The sequence below is a fragment of the Salvelinus fontinalis genome, chromosome 31, assembly GCF_029448725.1.
Source record: "Salvelinus fontinalis isolate EN_2023a chromosome 31, ASM2944872v1, whole genome shotgun sequence".
Taxonomy (NCBI): Eukaryota; Metazoa; Chordata; class Actinopteri; order Salmoniformes; family Salmonidae; genus Salvelinus; species Salvelinus fontinalis.
The window spans coordinates 17,823,486-17,833,349 of NC_074695.1; the positions used below are offsets into that span (position 1 = coordinate 17,823,486).

A 9,864-nucleotide genomic window follows, 5' to 3' on the forward strand; every position below is an offset into this window, starting at 1 on the left:
CAGAGAGAGGGAGTGCGGCAGAGAGAGAGGTAGAGAGAAAGAACCCTCTCTTCAGTGAGGTCAGATGAAGTCCAGCCAGACTGTCTTTCTCTAGATCTCCACTTCATCCCCCTCTTTTACCTCTACCCTGCTTCTATCTTCCTGTTTCAGCTCCCATTTATCATCCACGTAGGAACCACACAGATAATATCTCACAATTGTTTCTGCCAGATATCTTATATAATTTCCTCAAGTTTAGAAAGTCAACTGAATGCCGTAGCCTAGCCCTGCCTCAGGTGTGTATGTTGTTAAAGGCCTCTCACTCTCTTTCATCTCTCTGTCTGTAATCCAGCAACAGTAACAAGACCCCAATCACTAGCCTGTACATCTCCAACCTGCCTGTGTCTATGGACGAGCAGATTTAACCCTGTACCTCCCTCCCTCTCTCTCTCCCTCTCCCCACAGCAACAGGAGCAGGACCCCACTAACCTGTACATCTCCAACCTGCCTGTGTCTATGGACGAGCAGATTTAACCCTGTACCTCCCTCCCTCTCTCTCTCCCTCTCCCCACAGCAACAGGAGCAGGACCCCACTAACCTGTACATCTCCAACCTGCCTGTGTCTTTGGATGAGCAGGAGCTGGAGAATATGCTGAAGCCCTTCAGTCAGGTCATCTCTACACGCATCCTCAGAGACGCCAACGGCACCAGCAGAGGAGTGGGCTTTGCCAGGTAAACCATTTCTACACCTCTCACCTGAAAACAAAGTCTAAGTTCACAGCTATGTAGGAGAAGCATAAACAGACTCCCTCATGCTGAGTAATGCGTACCTCGATATTTAAACAGTGACAAATGCAATGTTATGGGTACATATATCTTTGTCAACGCGTGGCCACCATCAGCAGGGTCGTCCGCAACCGGAAGTACCCGGTTTAGGGCAAACATAGAGGAAGAGGCGGAGCCTGAAAACCTAATGCTTCCGGTTTCTGTAGTCCTCGCTCAGATGTTTCTTTACGCCTGCTACGTCAGGTTAAGGCATAGCTGGCTTGCCAGGTGAACTCAACTATCTGCCTAACCCTCTGCTGGTCATTGGCGATAGTACATCACATCCTCCTTTAAATCACACTTTCTTTTCAGGATGGAGTCAACAGAGAAATGTGAGACTATCATTCAACATTTCAACGGCAAATATATCAAGACTCCACCTGGAGTTCCAGGTGAGACATGTCTATCTGAACAGGTGTTATTTGTATCAGACAGTTCTGTATGAAGCGAAGGATCAGGTCAGGAGTAACAGAAAGGCTCGTCCACAGTACCTGGAGTCACTGTCCTATTTTAATAAACAATATACACACAGAATACGCCCCTTCAGTGTTCCACAGTCACTCAACCCTCTTCCTCTCCTCCCCTCCACAGTGCCCTCGGAACCCCTGTTATGTAAGTTTGCAGACGGAGGACAGAAGAAGAGACAGAGCCAGGGAAAGTACCTGCAGCATGGCCGTCCCTGGACAAGAGATGGAGAAACGGTGAGTTCTCATTGAGACAGTAAACAGTCTGCTATCGTCCCCGTAGCCTCTCATTTTATCAAGGCTGTTCAGGTCATTTTATCAAGGCTGTTCAGGTCTTTTTATCAAGGCTGTTCAGGTCATTTTTATCAAGGCTGTTCAGGTCATTTTATCAAGGCTGTTCAGGTCATTTTATCAAGGCTGTTCAGGTCATTTTATCAAGGCTGTTCAGGTCTTTTTATCAAGGCTGTTCAGGTCATTTTTATCAAGGCTGTTCAGGTCATTTTATCAAGGCTGTTCAGGTCATTTTATCAAGGCTGTTCAGGTCATTTTATCAAGGCTGTTCAGATCATTTTATCAAGGCTGTTCAGGTCATTTTATCAAGGCTGTTCAGGTCATTTTATCAAGGCTGTTCAGGTCATTTTATCAAGGCTGTTCAGGTCATTTTATCAAGGCTGTTCAGGTCATTTTTATCAAGGCTGTTCAGGTCATTTTTATCAAGGCTGTTCAGGTCATTTTATCAAGGCTGTTCAGGTCATTTTATCAAGGCTATTCAGGTCATTTTATCAAGGCTGTTCAGGTCATTTTATCAAGGCTGTTCAGGTCATTTTATCAAGGCTGTTCAGGTCATTTTATCAAGGCTGTTCAGGTCATTTTATCAAGGCTGTTCAGGTCATTTTATCAAGGCTGTTCAGGTCATTTTATCAAGGCTGTTCAGGTCATTTTCTACTCTATCAAGTACAATAATGTTAAAGCTAATATGTCTGTCTTGTTCCAACTTCTATCTGGTGAGGTATTTCTCAGTCAAATGCAGGGGCTCCCAAGTGGCACAGCAGTCTAAGGCACTGCATTGCAGTGCTAGAAGTGTCACTACAGACCCTGATTTGATCCCGAGTCCCATAGGGTGGCGCACAATTGGACCATCGTCGTCCGGGTTAGGGGAGGGTTTGGCCTGGGTAGGCTATCATTGTAATTAAGAATTTGTTCTTAACTAACTTGCCTAGTTAAATAAAGGTTAAAGAAAATAAAAAATCGAATGTAATACTGTATGTGTGCTTACTGCATGTATCTGTTTGACCACAGGGAGGAATGACACTGACCTATGACCCCACCACAGCCTTACAGAACGGGTGAGTTCAGATACTCCACTAAACCTCACAGAGATAATCCTAGACATATGTACTGCAGGGGAAGCAGTATGTGTTGGATACTGATGGGTTTCTTCTCTCTGTCTGTCTCTGTCTCTCTCTGTGTGTGTGTCTCCAGGTTCTACTCAGCTCCCTACAGTATGGCCCCTAACAGAATGATCGCTCAGACCTCCCTCTCCCCCTACATGCATTCTCCTGTTAATACCTACCAGGTCAGGACAGTCTGTTGTATCTCTCCTGTTAATACCTACCAGGTCAGGACAGTCTGTTGTATCTCTCCTGTTAATACCTACCAGGTCAGGACAGTCTGTTGTATCTCTCCTGTTAATACCTACCAGGTCAGGACAGTCTGTTGTATCTCTCCTGTTAATACCTACCAGGTCAGGACAGTCTGTTGTATCTCTCCTGTAAATACTGTACCTACCAGATCAGGACAGTCTGTTGTATCTCTCCTGTAAATACTGTACCTACCAGGTCAGGACAGTCTGTTGTATCTCTCCTGTTAATACCTACCAGGTCAGGACAGTCTGTTGTATCTCTCCTGTTAATACCTACCAGGTCAGGACAGTCTGTTGTATCTCTCCTGTTAATACCTACCAGGTCAGGACAGTCTGTTGTATCTCTCCTGTTAATACCTACCAGGTCAGGACAGTCTGTTGTATCTCTCCTGTTAATACCTACCAGGTCAGGACAGTCTGTTGTATCTCTCCTGTTAATACCTACCAGGTCAGGACAGTCTGTTGTATCTCTCCTGTTAATACCTACCAGGTCAGGACAGTCTGTTGTATCTCTCCTGTTAATACCTACCAGGTCAGGACAGTCTGTTGTATCTCTCCTGTAAATACCTACCAGGCCAGTACACTGTCAGTTGTCCCATGTGTCTCAGTTGGTAGAGCATGGTGCTTTCAATGCCAGGGTAGTGGCTTTAATTCCCACAGGGGACCAGTACAAAAAAGTATGAAAATGTATGCACTCACTACTGTAAGTTGCTCTGGATAAGAGTGCCTGCTAAATTAATAAAAATGTGTATGTATTTCTCCTACAAATACCTAAAAGCTCAGTACACCGTCTGTTTTGGGGGAGGGAAGCAGCTAACTTCATGTAATCTTACACATTTGTCCATGGGTCTGGGTCAAAGAGAAAAATGTGCTGTTTTATAGCAAATCTCATGCTATTCTACACTTTTTGCAATGAGGCAGAGAGAAAATGTAATTTTAAGCTAATTTCCTGCTATTCTACACATTTTTACATGAGACTGAGAGAAAATGTTGCATTTTTAAAGCTAATTAAAGCTTAAATATAGGTATGTTGACTGTGATAAAGGCACTGGATCATGAGCTGTCTTGTTTGCTAAATGAACAAATAACGTAGGCGGTGGCATGGTGCATATAGCCATAGAAGCACAGTGACATATGCCTCAATGTGGTCATATTGGTGGCTTATTGGGGGTGTGGCTTTCAGTTAGTTATTTTTGGCAACCAATTCCGTGAGCGTGAATGTCATTCCAGTTCAACTGTTCTGTTATATTTAATCATATCTGACCAACCCAGTGCCCTGCTTGCTAGGAATCGGTCTGATGGTGTTTGCATGTTTAGGTAAAACACTGACAAATAAAAAGCATAAAAAATGCTCAATCTGATTGGGTGGGCCTGGCTCCGCCCCTGACAGTCTATTGTATTTCTCCTGTAAATACCCACCTGGTCAGTACATGGTCTATTGTATTTATCCTGTAAATACCTACCTGGTCAGTACATGGTCTATTGTATTTATCCTGTAAATACCTACCTGGTCAGTACATGGTCTATTGTATTTATCCTGTAAATACCTACCTGGTCAGTACATGGTCTATTGTATTTATCCTGTAAATACCTACCTGGTCAGTACATGATCTATTGTATTTCTCCTGTAAATACCTACCTGGTCAGTACATGGTCTATTGTATTTCTCCTGTAAATACCTACTTGGTCAGTACACAGTCTGTTGTATTGCTATGGATGTATTACTCTGTAAAGAGGATGTATTTCTTATTTTGAAAATCTGCAAAAATCAATCTTATGTTGTGTCTTCCCTCTGCTGCAGATCCACAGTCCACAGTCCTGGATGCATCATCAGTCGTACCTCATGTCGACCTCAGTAAGTTGTACCCACCAAAACTGTTATTCTGTGTCTGTTACTGCCTATTAGTGAATCAGTGTGATCCGTCTCCGTGTATCTCTCTCTGTTTGTGAGAGACACACCTGCTAAGGATAAACAAATACTCTCTGTGATGTTTGAGCTGAGACACCTGTGTGTATGTGCATACATGCATTTCTGTTTGTCTGTGTGTATGATAACTATCTGTGTGTGTCCTTAGGGCCAACTCCTGACGCCGGGCATGGACCACACCATGTCCATCCAGCCCACCTCTATGATGGGGCCTCCCACACAGCAGCTCAGCCACCTCTCTATGGGCAGCAGTGGCACGGTCAGTCCCCACAGAACACAACTATAGACACCTAGATACATACATTGGACAAAGACATTGTGTTCGCAGTGCAATTCCTAATGCCACTTTCCATCCCCCCATAAAGACAGTTTTATTCAGACACATGAATAGATTCTAAAATGATTCCTTTCTAATATGTTTCTCCTCTCTATTTTAGTACATGCCGGCAAACACATCAATGCAAGGGACCTACATCCCTCAGTACACCCAAGTGCCCCAAACCAACGTTTCAGTCGAGGTAAGAAACGTCCTCCTACACAGTCACTTCACTGACGGTTCAATGATCAGTTGATCCTCCTCACCTCTTCAATATGTTAACAGAAACTTCCCGTCCTACAACAGGTTGCCCTGGAGACGCCCACAGAACACCCAGACTACTCCTACCAGCACAGCAAGTGAAGAGGAGACACTGGTGGGTTTACTAGAGTCTGTCTCCTGGGCAACCTGCCGTCCGTACAGCTCAGCTCATAGTGACTCTGGGCAGTACACACCAGACAGACGGAGGAATACGGACCAGACTGTCACACTAAAGACAAAAGGATATTTTCAAATCAGAGGTTATGGTAAACTGTTGGACACGTGGAACATCTATTTTGATAACAGAACATGACTCTATAGTCGAAGAAAGAGAAAAACACACCACACACACATTATTTTCTGTGCACGTATTAACAAATTATTTTTCACATTAGTCTGGGGAGAATGAAAACCAGCAATATAAGTTACACCACCATGTGTCATTTTAGAGTCGTCCTTTAGTTTTACTTTTACATTTTTTATATGCAGATTTTTTTGGGTCATGTTATTTTTAAGCTTTTCGTCAGTTAGTTTTTGTTGCACAGATTCAAAAAGTAAATGATCATTGATTTGTTTCTTAATTTCACAATGCCATTGTTGTTTTTGTTCACTTCACGCTGCTTGTTTTAATTGTGTAATTGTTTGAAGAGAGAAGGCTGAACAAACTGCTCAAGTTACTTAGATGTGTGTCATCTGGTGGTATCAACTGTTTTCTCTCTAAAGGGACAAGTATTGCAGGAGAATGAAACATTATTGGAAGTGGTCTTACTGTTTCAGCACTTGGGTCCCTAGTTCAAATTGTCACAATTTAAATAGATATTTAGAAAGAACGCTTAAGACAATAAAATATATTGAAATTAATATTTCCAGATTCTGGCCAATTATAATACAACTATACAGGGAAAATGAAAAATATACACACAATAAAATTTGACAGAGTAAATGACTTTTTGGTTATATTTTGTGAATGTATTGCTAAATTGCTCCAATGCTACCCAACAACATAAATAAGTCTTTCAATTTGGTTTTAGTGGGTTAAGCTGCTACCGTTTAAACAGACCCAAAGTTGTTCTTATGAGTTCATATCATTGAGTGTTGAGCTAGTAGTTTAAAGAAGTAAATTAGAGATCCAAAAAGTATGTCTTTTTGATTCCAGCTTTCTTTCTGTCTGTTTGTTGATTCCTCTGTTTTTGTTTGTTTGTTTTGATTATGAGTGAAAATGTTGTTTATTTAAAGAAAGTTTTCTTGATTTAAAAAAAAATTCAGTTTAGTACTTTTAAGATTGATCAATGTTATTTTTGGTAGTATGCATTGAGTAGGTATATGTTTCCTTGGACAGTAGATTCAAGTGAAAAAATGTGTTGGCTTTTTCTTTTGAAATAGTGTCTGCCATTATTGTCATTTGTGTTTTGGGTTGTGACTACAAGGAATACAGCTACGACCGGAAGTTAATTTTCGTAGCAACTTAGAACATTTTAGCTAACCCTAACCCTTTTCCTAACCTTAACCTAAGTCTCCTAACCTGCCACGATAATTCTCCTAACTTGCTTCGTAAATTCTCCTAACCTGATAGGAAGAAGGCACTTCCAGTCATAGCAGTATTCCTGCTAGTGAGAACTGTGTTTTTGTTTTTCTCCATCTCTGCTTTTATTTTCAATCACATGGAAAAGGCTTTAAATGTTTGAGATTTCCAATACGTCTGTGTCAACAGGTTTTGGCACTTTCACACTGATGTGCTTACTGCTCATCAGTCCAAGATAATTATGTGTTATACCTCTTACAAATCATTTCTGAAATGTGTCCCAAATTGTAAATCAGTCAGTCAGCGGTTAGGGAATAGTGTCTGAAAAGTTATATTACCTCCTTGAGCAATGTAGAACCTTGCACAATGTTAATGTGCAAGCTTCTGAGATGTTTGAGGTCACAACTTCCATGGTTCTCAAGGCGGCTCTCACAGTCACAGCAGGTACTGTGTCCATATCCTCACTCTTCTGTCCTATGTTCAGAAACTAGGCCACCATCCGAGGTCAAACCTCTAATCCGACTGTTATTTCTCAAAATGGCCAGTGATCTATGCAATTAATTTATTGTCTACAATAATGCAATACTTATATTTCAGGTGACAACAATGGACTGTTTGTCAATAGTGACTTTTGAAACACAAATGTATCATTCTGCTATCAGTGGCTTTCATTTGAGTTTAACTTAATCCAAAACCTCTAGTTGTAAGACTATCATTGTTGTCATAGTGACAGTGAGATGGCTGCATAAAAGGGAATGCTTCATGAGATTGGAGCAAATCCCTCAGCTATCTTGCAAAAGGCCTCACACCATCTCCTAACAATGGTATACAGACTACCTTGTCCATCCAGATAGGGTCCTTATAGTTTGTTAACCAAATATTGGTAGATTTTTTTGTTTGTTACCAAAGACAACTTCCGGTAGGCATTTGAACATTTCTTCTAAGTGATCAATGCTGTAGAATAAATCTGTAATTTGTTTTTCCTTGTTCCTTTCCATTGATTTGTTGACACTAGTAATAATCTCTATGAATTATGCCATTAATTCATTTGTGGTAGGAAGTAAGAATCACAGAAATGCCTTAGATTTCATCAAGAGGGGATTTAAAGGGAGCTACACACTACATTGCTATCTGGAAACATTCATCCATTGTCTGCAAATGTTTGATAAACAGGAATACTTCTCTTAGATATGTAGTATGTCTTAGGAAACCACAAGTCAATGTTTGATACTACATATCTAAAAGAAGTATTCCTGTGTATCAGTCTTAGGAAACCACAAGTCAATGTTTGATACACAGGAATACTTCTCTTAGATATGTAGTATCAGTCTTAGGAAACCACAAGTCAATGTTTGATACACAGGAATACTTCTCTTAGATATGTAGTATCAAACATTGTGGTTTCCTATCTAAGAGAAGTATTCCTGTGTATCAAACATTGACTTGTGGTTTCCTAAGACTGATACTACATATCTAAGAGAAGTATTCCTGTGTATCAAACATTGACTTGTGGTTTCCTAAGACTGATACACAGGAATACTTCTTTTAGATATGTAGTATCAAACATTGACTTGTGGTTTCCTAAGACTGATACTACATATCTAAAAGAAGTATTCCTGTGTATCAGTCTTAGGAAACCACAAGTCAATGTTTGATACACAGGAATACTTCTCTTAGATATGTAGTATCAAACATTGTGGTTTCCTATCTAAGAGAAGTATTCCTGTGTATCAAACATTGACTTGTGGTGTCCTAAGACTGATACACAGGAATAATTCTCTTAGATATGTAGTATCAGTCTTAGGAAACCACAATTCAATGTTTGATACACAGGAATACTTCTCTTAGATTTGTAGTAGTCTTTGGAAACCACAATGTTTGATACACTATCCGTCATCATTCCAGATTGTTGTTTCACTCAAATAAAATGTTCCGCCTTAGTTTGAAATGTCAAAATGCTCTTGTCCTTTTCCATAGTTCAGATATTAATTCAGGGGTGTCATTCCATGGAGGGCCTAGTAGTGTCTGCTGGTTTTCCCTTTCAATTAAGACCTACAGTGCATTTGGAAAGTATTCAGACCGCTTCACTTTTCAACATTGTTACATTACAGCCTTATTATAAAATGGATAAATACAATGTTTTCCTTATCTACACACAATACCCCATAATGAAAGTGAAAACAGATTTGTATTAGAAATGTATTTACATAAGTATTCAGACACTTTGCTATGAGACTCAAAATTGGGCTCAGGTGCATTGTTTCCATTGATTATCCTTGACGTTTCTACAACTGGATTGGAGTCCACCTGTGGTAAATTCAATTGATTAGACATGATTTGGAAAGGCACATACCTGTCTATATAAGTCCAACAGTTGACAGTGCATGATAGAGCAATAACCAAGACATGAGGTCGAAAGAATTGTCTGTAGAGCTCCAAGACAGGATTATGTCGAGGCACAGATCTGGGGAAGGGTACCAAAACATTTCAGTAGCATTGAAGGTCCCAAAGAACACAGTGGCCTCCATCATTCTTAAAATGGAAGAAGTTTGAAAACCTCAACTCTTCCTAGAGATGGCCGCCCGGCAAAACTGAACAATTGAGGGAGAAGGGCCTTGGTCAGGGAGGTGACCAAGAACCCGATGGTGACTCGGACAGAGCTCCAGAGTTGCTCTGTGGAGATGGGAGAACCTTCCAGAAGGACAACCATGTCTGCAGCACTCCACCAATCAGGCCTTTATGGTAGAATGGCCAGACGGAAGCCACTCCTCATTAAAAGGTACATGACAGCCCGCTTGAAGTTTGCCAAAAGGCACCTAAAGGACTCTAACCATGAGAAACAAGATTCTCTGGTCTGATGAAACCAAGATTGCATACAGGCCAAAGAGATCAAAGGCTCACGACTGGAGCAAACCTGACACCATCTCT

At 41.0% G+C, this 9,864-nt stretch overlaps 1 pseudogene; it reads left to right on the forward strand.

Annotated features, from left to right (window-relative positions):
* LOC129829695 (RNA-binding motif, single-stranded-interacting protein 2-like) overlaps window positions 1-7,915 on the forward strand; it is an 88,290-nt pseudogene extending 80,375 nt beyond the window's left edge.
* The last annotated feature ends 1,949 nt before the right edge of the window (window positions 7,916-9,864 follow it).